We start from the raw sequence: 15,497 nt of genomic DNA, 5'->3' as shown, positions 1-15,497 counted from the left end.
GGGTGTGGATTGAAGCGTTAAGTGACGTGTTTTAAGGGCAACGGTGTATTTTGAACCCACAACCCAACCGCTCCCCGTTTCTTCAGCTGGTTGTTCAGTACAGCACCATTTCTATTCAACTGAACGCTCCACTACGTTTTAATGTACTGAACGTTCTATTTAGTTTTAATGTACTGAACGCTCCACTACGTTTCAATGTACTGAACGTTCTATTTAGTTTTAATGTACTGAACGTTCTATTTAGTTTTAATGTACTGAACGTTCTATTTAGTTTTAATGTACTGAACGTTCTATTTAGTTTTAATGTACTGAACGTTCTATTTAGTTTTAATGTACTGAACGTTCTATTTAGTTTTAATGTACTGAACGTTCTATTTAGTTTTAATGTACTGAACGTTCTATTTAGTTTTAATGTTCTGAACGTTCTATTTAGTTTTAATGTACTGAACGTTCTATTTAGTTTTAATATACTGAACGTTCTATTTAGTTTTAATGTACTGAACGTTCTATTTAGTTGTTATGTACTGAACGTTCTATTTAGTTTTAATGTACTGAACGTTCTATTTAGTTTTAATGTACTGAACGTTCTATTTAGTTTTAATGTACTGAACGTTCTATTTAGTTTTAATGTACTGAACGTTCTATTTAGTTTTAATGTACTGAACGTTCTATTTAGTTTTAATGTACTGAACGTTCTATTTAGTTGTTATGTACTGAACGTTCTATTTAGTTTTAATGTACTGAACGTTCTATTTAGTTGTTATGTACTGAACGTTCTATTTAGTTGTTATGTACTGAACGTTCTATTTAGTTTTAATGTACTGAACGTTCTATTTAGTTTTAATGTACTGAACGTTCTATTTAGTTTTAATGTACTGAACGTTCTATTTAGTTGTTATGTACTGAACGTTCTATTTAGTTTTAATGTACTGAACGTTCTATTTAGTTTTAATGTACTGAACGTTCTATTTAGTTTTAATGTACTGAACGTTCTATTTTGTTTTAATGTACTGAACATTCTATTTAGTTTTAATGTACTGAACGTTCTATTTACTTTTAATGTACTGAACGTTCTATTTAGTTTTAATGTACTGAACGTTCTATTTAGTTTTAATGTACTGAACGCAGCCCTGCATTGTCTGCCTGGTTTCAGTTTTCAAGCTTCCACTGTCACATGCTTTGTTGTAAAAATCACCTTTGTAATAAAGTATTTGCTGGTTAACAATAAATAAACTTGGGCCGTGCCCAATGCTGTGTTGACTAGTGGACTAGTACTCCTACGTGTTTGACATGTGCAGCATGTGTTTTGAAACCTGAAGGAGGAGTCTCTGAAAACCTATTTAATGAAGCAGTCTGTCCTGACTCAGCTCAGTAGTCTCTCCAGTCTACCAACCAATTTAATTCAAAGTAAATTTTATTAAATTGACAACATCCTGTCTGTACATAAATCAATAAAATCATTCAAAATAGGTTAACACACCAGCAAGCATCATTCTGCCACAGATGATCTTTCGCTTATTTATGAAACATAAGACGTGGATCATTTTAAATCACAGCCTACAGTTAGAAGGTCCTCAGGTTGGGCAGTGTGTGCTGAAAATACAAAAAAAATTATACTTTTTGGTAGCGACTGTCAGTAAAAAGCAGCTAAAACAGGCCCAGACATGTCACAATATTTCACAATACAATCACGGGAAAACATAGTTTGGAAAGCAAATGGCTGTTGGTGTAAAGTGAAGACAATGAAAATACTAATCAGTCATTTAGTTATTAACATTCTCAATTTGAGTGAATAGCAGGCTATTTTATTGTCCCCAGTGGACAGCATCATCCTGTCACGGTTGTCGTAGGGACCAAAACGCAGCGGGAACTCATCTTCTCATTTTATTCAAGAAGGAAAACAAAAATAAACACGTATACAAAACAACAAACGACTACAACAGTCCTGTCAGGTGCACGAACACAAAACAGGAAATAACTACCCACAAACCCCCATAGAACAAACACCCCTATAGGACCTTCAATCAGAGGCAACGAGAAGCAGCTGCCTCCAATTGAAGGTCAACCCAATAAACACCACATAGACATAGACCAACTAGAAATAACATAGAAATACACTAACATAGAACATAACCCAAACAACCCCAAACCATACTAAACAAACACCCCCTGCCACGCCCTGACCAAACTACAATAACTAACAGCCCCTTTACTGGTCAGGACGTGACACATCCATATCCCTGGTGATTGAGCTGTGAGCATATTCCCTCTTTATCATTGGGTCAGTCAGAGACACTTGAAACTTGGTTTTTGGACAATTATTTCCTCATCCAGGTTAGATGGACTTCACCTTGCAGAATTTCTGTCTTCCCTTTTCATAGATGATGTGGTTGCAGACAAGGTGGATTTATTGATCTGTTCAAATCTAATTATATTGGTCACATACACATATTTAACAGATGTTATTGCAGGTGGAGAGAAATGCTTGTTTGTCAGTGTCAGCAGTAGTCTATAGGTCTATATTACCCTGTATCAGCAGTAGTCTATACTACCCTGTACCAGCAGTAGTCTATAGGTCTATACTACCCTGTATCAGCAGTAGTCTATAGGTCTATACTACCCAGTATCAGCAGTAGTCTATACTACCCTGTACCAGCAGTAGTCTATAGGTCTATACTACCCTGTATCAGCAGTAGTCTATAGGTCTATACTACCCTGTATCAGCAGTAGTCTATAGGTCTATACTACCCTGTATCAGCAGTAGTCTATAGGTCTATACTACCCTGTATCAGCAGTAGACTATAGGTCAATACTACCCTGTATCAGCAGTAGTCTATAGGTCTATACTACCCTGTATCAGCAGTAGCCTATAGGTCTATACTACCCTGTATCAGCAGTAGTCTATAGGTCTATACTACCCTGTATCAGCAGTAGTCTATAGGTCTATACTACCCAGTATCAGCAGTAGTCTATACTACCCTGTACCAGCAGTAGTCTATAGGTCTATACTACCCTGTATCAGCAGTAGTCTATAAGTCTATACTACCCTGTATCAGCAGTAGTCTATAGGTCTATTCTACCCTGTATCAGCAGTAGACTATAGGTCTATACTACCCTGTATCAGCAGTAGCCTATAGGTCTATATTACCCTGTATCAGCAGTAGTCTATAGGTCTATACTACCCTGTATCAGCAGTAGACTATAGGTCTATACTACCCTGTATCAGCAGTAGTCTATAGGTCTATACTACCCTGTATCAGCAGTAGACTATAGGTCTATACTACCCTGTATCAGCAGTAGCCTATAGGTCTATACTACCCTGTATCAGCAGTAGCCTATAGGTCTATACTACCCTGTATCAGCAGTAGCCTATAGGTCTATACTACCCAGTGATTTTTGTCGTAATAAAAAAGATTCTGCTCATGTCTCGAGATATAAACACAAAAAGAAAGAAGAAACCTATCTGATATAGCCTATAGCCTAGACCTACTCTAAGAAGCATATCTGATATAGCCTATAGCAGCCTATAGCCTAGGCCTTCTCAAATTGGCACTGGTCTAAAGTAGTGCACTACATAGGGAATAGTGTTCCATTTGGGACAAAGCAATACATTACTGACCTGGGAGAAAACATGGAGAACCCTGTACTCACCATGTTACCAATCAATCACCAATCACTTTGCTGATCCATCAAAAACCAATAAATATCTCCAGGTCTGTTGAACAAAGTGATTTTCATTGTAACTGGAGTCATACTGACACACACACACACACACACACACACACACACAAACTTTCTGCAGTGATTGACATTATAATGTAATTTATGTATTTATGTTCTATTGTACAGAGTTGTCTACTGTTGTCTGTCGCCCCCCAGTGGTTCTTTGTTGTAATTACGAACTTATTTCCTTCCCAAATGGTACCCTAATGTAGTGCACTATAAAGGGAATAGGGGGCCATTAGGGACGTATCTAACTGGAATATGTTGTTGCACTACGTCCTAATGATTAGCTCTGGTCCAGGGTGTGACGTGCATCTTGATGGTGCTGAACCGTCTTGATGGATATAACACCCTGGACCAGAGCTACCTAACAATACACAGCTGGATAATAAGTCCTGTTATCTGATATTCTGAATAATGTTGTATTTTATACGTTGTTAAACTAATTAAAAAAAAGGAGAAACCAGCCCACTGCTCTTGCTAGTATCACTGCTCTTTATTCAGCTGTCCGTATCGGCCTCAAGGCCTTCCTCAGAGCTGTGTGAGTGTTTTGTCGTTTGGACCCTTATGTAGACATTACATCGAATGGGGTTGGAGTCGAGGGGAAATAAACATGTGTTACCAAATATAACAATGTGTATTTCATAAGTATTCTAATAAAGTGTGTATATAAAACGTGTTAAACACTTCCAGGACCGGACCTGGACGTTCTGCCCCCCAATGTGTTTGGGTCCATTTTTTCTCAGCTAAAAGTCGGAGGAACAAAACATAACAGCAGTCCAATTAATATTCCTCTGCTACAAATTAAACACCATTTAACACATCTGGTTAGTAGGCTATATAATCAGTTCAATGTCAATAACACAGCCTGGTATATCTGATTACATTGATAAAATCACCAATGTCCCGGATGTTCTGCCATCCTAGACGAGAGAAAAATAATGACATCTTAGACATCCTGATGAATCTAAGCATGGCACTTTCAAAAGTGACCTTTCCACCCAGACAGAGGCTCTACTGTCACAGAAAACTGTAAGCTTCAACTGCTGGCTTCTCGTCCGTTGTAAAACCCAACAACAGAAGTGCTTCCTTAAAAGCTGCCTGGGTTTAAACAAACATCTTCTCTTTTCAGAAAGAGAAAAGCTCAATTAATAGGGACAGAATAGCAAAGTCCATTTTTTTGTACCTCTAAAGAATATTATAGGCTGCAGCTCAGCTTCAGATTGTCATAGAGAGGAATCAATTTATCTCCATCTGCATCGGAGTCCCGTCTTTCTCGGCATTTTAGAGGTTGTTTCTACCATAAGACATCACAGAGTGAAGCATTGTTATATTACGCTGGATATAATCTGGATACGTTTTATGTATTCACAAATATAAAGCAAACAATAGATATAATTGTTGCCCTTTTCTTTAACAAAGGATATGTGATACCCTCAGTCAATTGGAGCCCTGGTTTTAATCAAACACACCAAGCCCTTCCCAAAAACGGAGGTATTTAATCAGAACCAAACACACCAAGCCCTTCCCAGACACGGAGGTATTTAATCAGAACCAAACACACCAAGCCCTTCCCAGACACGGAGGTATTTAATCAGAACCAAACACACCAAGCCCTTCCCAGACACGGAGGTATTTAATCAGAACCAAACACACCAAGCCCTTCCCAGACACGGAGGTATTTAATCAGAACCAAACACACCAAGCCCTTCCCAGACACAGAGGTATTTAATCAGAACCAAACACACCAAGCCCTTCCCAGACACGGAGGTATTTAATCAGAACCAAACACACCAAGCCCTTCCCAGACACGGAGGTATTTAATCAGAACCAAACACACCAAGCCCTTCCCAGACACGGAGGTATTTAATCAGAACCAAACACACCAAGCCCTTCCCAGACACGGAGGTATTTAATCAGAACCAAACACACCAAGCCCTTCCCAGACACGGAGGTATTTAATCAGAACCAAACACACCAAGCCCTTCCCAGACACGGAGGTATTTAATCAGAACCAAACACACCAAGCCCTTCCCAGACACGGAGGTATTTAATCAGAACCAAACACACCAAGCCCTTCCCAGACACGGAGGAATTTAATCAGAACCAAACACACCAAGACCTTCCCAGACACGGAGGTATTTAATCAGAACCAAACACACCAAGCCCTTCCCAGACACGGAGGTATTTAATCAGAACCAAACACACCAAGCCCTTCCCAGACACAGAGGTATTTAATCAGAACCAAACACACCAAGCCCTTCCCAGACACGGAGGTATTTAATCAGAACCAAACACACCAAGCCCTTCCCAGACACGGAGGTATTTAATCAGAACCAAACACACCAAGCCCTTCCCAGACACGGAGGTATTTAATCAGAACCAAACACACCAAGCCCTTCCCAGACACGGAGGTATTTAATCAGAACCAAACACACCAAGCCCTTCCCAGACACGGAGGTATTTAATCAGAACCAAACACACCAAGCCCTTCCCAGACACGGAGGTATTTAATCAGAACCAAACACACCAAGCCCTTCCCAGACACGGAGGTATTTAATCAGTACCAAACACACCAAGCCCTTCCCAGACACGGAGGTATTTAATCAGAACCAAACACACCAAGCCCTTCCCAGACACGGAGGTATTTAATCAGAACGAGACACACCAAGCCCTTCCCAGACACGGAGGTATTTAATCAGAACCAAACACACCAAGCCCTTCCCAGACACGGAGGTATTTAATCAGAACCAAACACACCAAGCCCTTCCCAGACACGGAGGTATTTAATCAGAACCAAACACACCAAGCCCTTCCCAGACACGGAGGTATTTAATCAGAACCAAACACACCAAGCCCTTCCCAGACACGGAGGTACTTAATCAGAACCAAACACACCAAGCCCTTCCCAGACACAGAGGTATTTAATCAGAACCAAACACACCAAGCCCTTCCCAGACACGGAGGTATTTAATCAGAACCAAACACACCAAGCCCTTCCCAGACACGGAGGTATTTAATCAGAACCAAACACACCAAGCCCTTCCCAGACACGGAGGTATTTAATCAGAACAAAACACACCAAGCCCTTCCCAGACACGGAGGTATTTAATCAGTACATGGGACAGTATTGGAGTATATGTCTATACCGACATCTATGGAGGATAATTGTGTCCGTCAAACAGGGAGTCTCACCACTTATTTATTGGAGGATGAAGAAATAAGCTCCAATTATCAGTGTAATTGTGTGTTTATGACCGTTAACATGTTGTGTGGACGCGTGTACATATAGGAGGTTCCTTACCAGGCAGAAGGGAATTTAACTTGAACCGCTGCATCGGAGAGTTACAATGTTGCTGTCACTGTGCAACCTACTACCTACAGTAGGAAAACGAGTTTCTGATTAATAATATCACACCTGTTATCACACATGGAACGACCCCATAAATGTTACAATTACAATAAAAAAATACACTTTTACATAACATACTGAACATATATTTAATATTCCTGTAGAATTGTAAAATACAGTAAGATCATTTGAGCTTTGGAAACAAGCGCTTTCATAAATGCATGGCGGGCCTCGTTTCGCTGTAGCAGTGTAAAATAAGCTTTCTGTCAATGACCCAGCCTTAATGAATGATGTTTATTTCCATATCGAATGTGATGGTCCAACATCAGCATGTATTTATTGTGTAGAGTGGCCTCTTTCCTCTGCTGTGGTGCTGCATTGCAGTCAGCGATGTTTTCTCTCGGTAGCTGTCCATGGTCCTGAAATCAAATCATGTGAGTTTGCTTGGACACCAGCCTGATCTCCAGCTCCTTCCACCTCTGGAAACTATCTGGGTGGTCATGCGACTTCTCATGAGAGGCTGAGGAGGAGACACTGATTCCTCCAGTCCCTGGTTCCATCCCTGACCAGTGCAGATTTACCCTCTTGTGAAAAAAGTTTGCAGCAAAAACAGAAGGCTGCATAGTTTTTCTTGGAATAGACAAGCCTTGGTCTCTCCACTCTCTCCCCGTTCACCATCCTCCTATTGTAGTTGGCCACCGAAAACTTTCGTTGCCCCTCATCTCTTGGTAAATTCCCCTCCTTATCCTGATGTGGCCCAGCCTGCACTAACATATCCCGTAAAGATCCATTCATATATTTTGGCAACTCACCGGGATCTTCTATGATTTTTGTCTGGGAGTCGGATTTAGCAGCAGCACCACCACTGTCACCGGGGACGGGGAGCGACGAATCTGAGTCTGGGTCCAAGATAGTAGGGTCTTCTCCGGCATTGTTTGGAGGTGTAGCTGGGCCTGGTGCGACCACCTGTTCTTGTCCAGCCAGAAAGCTGTCATAATCGGTGGAAGTGCATGGCTCGGACTCCTCCGGTTTGTCCTCTTCGCTGCTAGAATCAGCTAACGGGGGCTCGTCGTTCTCGGTGAATGACTGGCCTGTCCTCGTAGGCTTGTAATTCTCCACACCGGCTGATGGACATTGCTGCACACTGATACATTTCACCAGAGATTTTAGGTTACTGTCTTAATCACTAACGTTAACAGGTTAGGTTACTGTCTTAATCACTAACGTTAACAGGTTAGGTTACTGTCTTAATCACTAACGTTAACAGGTTAGGTTACTGTCTTAATCACTAACGTTAACAGGTTAGGTTACTGTCTTAATCACTAACGTTAACAGGTTAGGTTACTGTCTTAATCACTAACGTTAACAGGTTAGGTTACTGTCTTAATCACTAACGTTAACAGGTTAGGTTACTGTCTTAATCACTAACGTTAACAGGTTAGGTTACTGTCTTAATCACTAACGTTAACAGGTTAGGTTACTGTCTTAATCACTAACGTTAACAGGTTAGGTTACTGTCTTAATCACTAACGTTAACAGGTTAGGTTACTGTCTTAATCACTAACGTTAACAGGTTAGGTTACTGTCTTAATCACTAACGTTAACAGGTTAGGTTACTGTCTTAATCACTAACGTTAACAGGTTAGGTTACTGTCTTAATCACTAACGTTAACAGGTTAGGTTACTGTCTTAATCACTAACGTTAACAGGTTAGGTTAGGTTACTGTCTTAATCACTAACGTTAACAGGTTAGGTTACTGTCTTAATCACTAACGTTAACAGGTTAGGTTAGGTTACTGTCTTAATCACTAACGTTAACAGGTTAGGTTACTGTCTTAATCACTAACGTTAACAGGTTAGGTTACTGTCTTAATCACTAACGTTAACAGGTTAGGTTACTGTCTTAATCACTAACGTTAACAGGTTAGGTTACTGTCTTAATCACTAACGTTAACATGTTAGGTTACTGTCTTAATCACTAACGTTAACATGTTAGGTTACTGTCTTAATCACTAACGTTAACAGGTTAGGTTACTGTCTTAATCACTAACGTTAACAGGTTAGGTTACTGTCTTAATCACTAACGTTAACAGGTTAGGTTACTGTCTTAATCACTAACGTTAACAGGTTAGGTTACTGTCTTAATCACTAACGTTAACAGGTTAGGTTACTGTCTTAATCACTAACGTTAACAGGTTAGGTTAGGTTACTGTCTTAATCACTAACGTTAACAGGTTAGGTTACTGTCTTAATCACTAACGTTAACAGGTTAGGTTACTGTCTTAATCACTAACGTTAACAGGTTAGGTTATTGTCTTAATCACTAACGTTAACAGGTTAGGTTACTGTCTTAATCACTAACGTTAACAGGTTAGGTTACTGTCTTAATCACTAACGTTAACAGGTTAGGTTACTGTCTTAATCACTAACGTTAACAGGTTAGGTTACTGTCTTAATCACTAACGTTTCAAATTATTTTAAATCTCTATAGATGACTTTTAGCTGTAACGGTTGTCGTGTGTGGAGGACCAAGACGCAACAGGGAAGTGTATACTCATCTTCTCTTTTTAATAAGAAGGAGAAACAAAATAAACACGTATACAATTAACAGAAACAACACTAACAGTTCTGTCAGGTGACAAGCACAAAACGGAATACAAATACCCACAATCCACAATACAAACGCACCCTTAATTATAGGACCTTCAATTCGAGGCAACGATAGACAGCTGCCTCCAACTGCCCACACCAATTAACTAAAAATAATATTCGCTTCCTGATATTTTGTGTCTATTAGACATGGGAGCAAATTGTTTGAAATCTCTATAGATTACTTTTATTATTATCTGACCCTGCTGGTCATCTATGAACATTTGAACATCTTGGCCATGTTCTGTTATAATCTCCACCCGGCACAGCCAGAAGAGGACTGGCCACCCCTCATAGTCTGGTTCCTCTCTAGGTTTCTTCCTAGGTTCTGGCCTTTCTAGGGAGTTTTTCCTAGCCACCGTGCTTCTACATCTGCATTGTTTGCTGTTTGGGGGTTTTAGGCTGGGTTTCTGTACAGCACTCTGTGACATCAGCTGATGTAATAAGGGATTTATAAATATATTTGATTGATTTGATTGATAGTAGCTAGCTAACGTTAACAGGTTAGGTTACTGTCTTAATCACTAACGTTAACAGGTTAGTTTACTGTTTTAAAATCGTCTTCCTCACACACACACTTAAAAAAATACAATCATTTATTTGGCTGATTAATTTATTAATGTTTCATAATTGGATAATCCCATAAACACACATCACCATAGCTACCAAGGATAGTGGTATGAACTTCAGGAGATATAAACACACACATCACCATAGCTACCAAGGATACTGGTATGAACTTCAGGAGATATAAACACACATCACCATAGCTACCAAGGATAGTGGTATGAACTTCAGGAGATATAAACACACACATCACCATAGCTACCAAGGATAGTGGTATGAACTTCAGGAGATATAAACACACATCACCATAGCTACCAAGGATAGTGGTATGAACTTCAGGAGATATAAACACACATCACCATAGCTACCAAGGATAGTGGTATGAACTTCAGGAGATATAAACACACACATCACCATAGCTACCAATGATAGTGGTATGAACTTCAGGATATATAAACACACACATCACCATAGCTACCAAGGATAGTGGTATGAACTTCGGGATATATAAACACACACATCACCATAGCTACCAAGGATAGTGGTATGAACTTCAGGAGATATAAACACACACATCACCATAGATACCAAGGATAGTGGTATGAACTTCGGGAGAAGGGAGAATGGGGTGGGGGGGGAACTGTAGCAACACTATGAGCTGGTGGCTGGGGCGCAGCGGGCGGTGTAGTGACCGAACAGGGGCACCGGAGGGCGGCAGACAATTGTCAAAATATCACCTCAAATTCAACTGCTGCCATAGGCGACGGTCTAATGGGAGGGCTGGCCCTGAACACGTCTGTAAACCCACAATGAGGACATCAAGGAAGTTTTCATAAATCATTGGGTTCCGTTCAAGAAAAAACGTCAGAGTAGTCTGAAGTGGAGGCATTAATTCATGTTCACATTTACAACATAACATGCATGGACATTTCATCATTAAGACCTTTAGGGAATAATGTCTGGAGGGTGAAAATCCCAAAACATTCTCATTAGCTCAGTGTTCTATCACCTCCCCTGTCTGATATCTTGACTTTCTCTATGTCTCACAACCTAAAGGTAGAAATGTCATGTTTTAGGTCATTACAATGTACTGCGACTGGATAATGCCTGTCTTTACTCCTGATTCAACTTTTATGTTCACTAATTCTCTGAGATAACGAGAGGTTTTACCTACATAACACAGCCCACATGGACATGTAATAATGTAGACAACATGGGTGGTGGAGCAGGTAATGATGTCATTTATTTGGACCTGTTTTCCTGTTTGTGGGTGGTAGAAACATTCACACTTCATCATATTGTTGTACTGAGCTCAGCATCTGCATTTATAGCTACCATTCAGAAGAGGGCGTAAAGAGCCTGGCTCGTTTTCTTTTGTGGCTGGCAGTTTGGCATGGACCAATTTGTCGCGTAAATTGCAACCTCTCCTATATACAATAAGTGGTGGGTTGTTAAAGTCAGCTGGCAGAGCTGGGTCCGATGATAAAACATGACAATGTTTTTAAGGAGTTATCTCATCCATGAAGAACTTCTCACAATCTACACCGTCACTGAACTTCACCACTCGGTCTGTGTGTCTGTCTGTCTGTCTGTCTGTCTGTCATTCTGCCTGTGTGTCTGTCTGTCTGTCATTCTGTCTGTCTGCCATTCTGTCTGTGTATCTGTCTGTCTGTCATTCTGTCTATGTATCTGTCTGTCTGTCATTCTGTCTGTGTATCTGTCTGTCTGTCATTCTGTCTTTTTCTGTCTGTCTGTCATTCTGTCTGTGTATCTGTCTGTCTGTCATTCTGTCTGTGTATCTGTCTGTCTGTCATTCTGTCTGTGTATCTGTCTGTGTGTCTGTCTGTCTGTCATTCTGTCTGTGTATCTGTCTGTCTGTCATTCTGTCTGTGTATCTGTCTGTCTGTCATTCTGTCTGTGTATATGTCTGTCTGTCATTCTGTCTGTGTATCTGTCTGTCTGTCATTCTGTCTGTGTATCTGTCTGTCTGTCATTCTGTCTGTGTATCTGTCTGTCTGTCATTCTGTCTGTGTATCTGTCTGTCTGTCATTCTGTCTGTGTATCTGTCTGTCTGTCATTCTGTCTGTGTATCTGTCTGTCTGTCATTCTGTCTGTGTATCTGTCTGTCTGTCATTCTGTCTGTGTATCTGTCTAGATTTAGGTTCCCAAGGAAGGTTCTCCTGATAGCGCTCAAACCCGTCTGGATCTTGACACTCTGAACGTACGTTTTGCATCATATCTCTGACACCAGATATGATATTTATTGTATTTTGTTCATTGTAAAAGGGTATTTTCTTTTTGTTTGCTGCAAAAACTGAAAAACCTGCTTGGAACGAAATACTGTTGTGAAACCTACAGGAGCCGTATCTTAATTTGATCATCATGTTGTTGTAGGAATTTTCCTGCACAGAATGAAATGCTAATTTGTAATGTATTCCAGGTTAAAAAGGATTCTAAAATTTGTATTGACTTCTTTAAAAATGTCAGACTTTTTTTGACTTAACTATTTTTGTAACAACCCCTACAAAAAATGTCCATTAATTATAAACAACATAACAATTTCAATTTCCTTTTGCTGCAGGATAATTTTCTTGCTGTGTGAAACTGTCTCAAATGAATATATGGCATATCTCTCTCTGCCTCCCTCGCTCTCTGCCTCTCACTCTCTCTCTATCTATCTCTGCCTCCATCTCTCTCTCTCCTACTCATTCAAGGACTTTTTTTCTATACACTACTAAAGTGACACGTCATTTTCCAGGAAGTAGCATTGTAGTTTTTTGTAGTCTTTCTGAATAGTCTTCAATGGGCAAAAACGTATCACAATGGTCTTCAAGCCAAATAATCCATAAAAGGAATCCAGGCAGAGGTAAATTAATCCAAAACATGTATTTTATATATATTGTAAATGACCGTGTTTTCACAAATGTTATGATATAAACGTCAAACCATTTCTAAAGTTTTGGGGACACGACCCGGAAGTAAAATGGAAGGGGCTGTTAACTTCACAGAGTATTACTGAAATCACTTGTGGAAAAACATCAGCTTTTCCTACATTGGTTCTCCTTTCATCCCCCAAGGTCAGTCTGTCTCTCTGACCTCAGCATCAGGTCAGTCTGTCTCTCTTACCTCAGCATCAGGTCAGTCTGTCTCTCTTACCTCAGCGTCAGGTCTGTCTGTCTCTCTTACCTCAGCATCAGGTCAGTCTGTCTCTCTTACCTCAGCATCAGGTCAGTCTGTATCTCTTACCTCAGCGTCAGGTCAGTCTGTCTCTCTTACCTCAGCGTCAGGTCAGTCTGTCTCTCTTACCTCAGCATCAGGTCAGTCTGTCTCTCTTACCTCAGCATCAGGTCAGTCTGTCTCTCTTACCTCAGCGTCAGGTCAGTCTGTCTCTCTTTCCTCAGCGTCAGGTCAGTCTGTCTCTCTGACCTCAGCGTCAGGTCAGTCTGTCTCTCTGACCTCAGCGTCAGGTCAGTCTGTCTCTCTTACCTCAGTGTCAGGTCAGTCTGTCTCTCTGACCTCAGCGTCAGGTCAGTCTGTCTCTCTTACCTCAGCGTCAGGTCAGTCTGTCTCTCTTACCTCAGCATCAGGTCAGTCTGTCTCTCTGACCTCAGCGTCAGGTCAGTCTGTCTCTCTTACCTCAGCATCAGGTCAGTCTGTCTCTCTTACCTCAGCGTCAGGTCAGTCTGTCTCTCTTACCTCAGCGTCAGGTCAGTCTGTCTCTCTTACCTCAGCGTCAGGTCAGTCTGTCTCTCTTACCTCAGCGTCAGGTCAGTCTGTCTCTCTTACCTCAGCGTCAGGTCAGTCTGTCTCTCTAACCTCAGCATCAGGTCAGTCTGTCTCTCTTACCTCAGCTTCAGGTCAGTCTGTATCTCTTACCTCAGCGTCAGGTCAGTCTGTATCTCTTACCTCAGCGTCAGGTGTGTCTTTAGTTGCCTTCCACTGAATGCAGGGAAACATTTTGTATTTATTTTTACAGCAGCTCATCCAGTGACATTTTGATGAGAAATAATAGTATTTATTGTTTGTGGACGTGGACAAAGAGGAACATTTCCTGATTCAAGTGTGGCTGAAAGTGGGATGAAAAGTCTCACAATCTGTTTTTAGTCTGCTGGTTTAGCGTAACTGAATGCAAAAATGCTAATTATCAATAATATGGATAATAGATCTAAACACAGATGATGGAGACTAATTGGACATATATCAATCAATCAATCAATCAATCAATCAAAAGTATAAAATATCTGTTCACAGAGGTCATGGAGTGGAGGTTTGAAAACTGGAACAAGGCTGCCACCTGCTGGGGAGATGATTCAAGAACACGGCTTGAAAATCCTCCTTGACCAGCTGTTTTATGATTAGAGACATGGTAGCTTCTTGACCAGCTCCAGGTATGTTTAGAGACATGGTAGCTTCTTGACCAGCTCCAGGTATGTTTAGAGACATGGTAGCTTCTTGACCAGCTCCAGGTATGTTTAGAGACATGGTAGCTTCTTGACCAGCTCCAGGTATGTTTAGAGACATGGTAGCTTCTTGACCAGCTCCAGGTATGTTTAGAGACATGGTAGCTTCTTGACCAGCTCCAGGTATGTTTAGAGACATGGTAGCTTCTTGACCAGCTCCAGGTATGTTTAGAGACATGGTAGCGTCTTGACCAGCTCCAGGTATGTTTAGAGACATGGTAGCTTCTTGACCAGCGCCAGGTATGTTTTGAGACATGGTAGCTTCTTGACCAGCTCCAGGTATGTTTAGAGACATGGTAGCTTCTTGACCAGCTCCAGGTATGTTTAGAGACATGGTAGCTTCTTGACCAGCTCCAGGTATGTTTAGAGACATGGTAGCTTCTTGACCAGCTCCAGGTATGTTTAGAGACATGGTAGCTTCTTGACCAGCTCCAGGTATGTTTAGAGACATGGTAGCTTCTTGACCAGCTCCAGGTATGTTTAGAGACATGGTAGCTTCTTGACCAGCTCCAGGTATGTTTAGAGACATGGTAGCTTCTTGACCAGCTCCAGGTATGTTTAGAGACATGGTAGCTTCTTGACCAGCTCCAGGTATGTTTAGAGACATGGTAGCTTTTTGACCAGCTCCAGGTATGTTTAGAGACATGGTAGCTTCTTGACCAGCTCCAGGTATGTTTAGAGACATGGTAGCTTCTTGACCAGCTCCAGGTATGTTTAGAGACATGGTAGTTAGCTGGTATGCTGGA

Source organism: Salmo trutta, chromosome 5 (genome assembly GCF_901001165.1).
Source record: "Salmo trutta chromosome 5, fSalTru1.1, whole genome shotgun sequence".
Taxonomy (NCBI): domain Eukaryota; kingdom Metazoa; phylum Chordata; class Actinopteri; order Salmoniformes; family Salmonidae; genus Salmo; species Salmo trutta.
The sequence above is the reverse complement of the archived record's forward strand: the minus strand, read 5'-3'. Positions refer to the sequence as shown.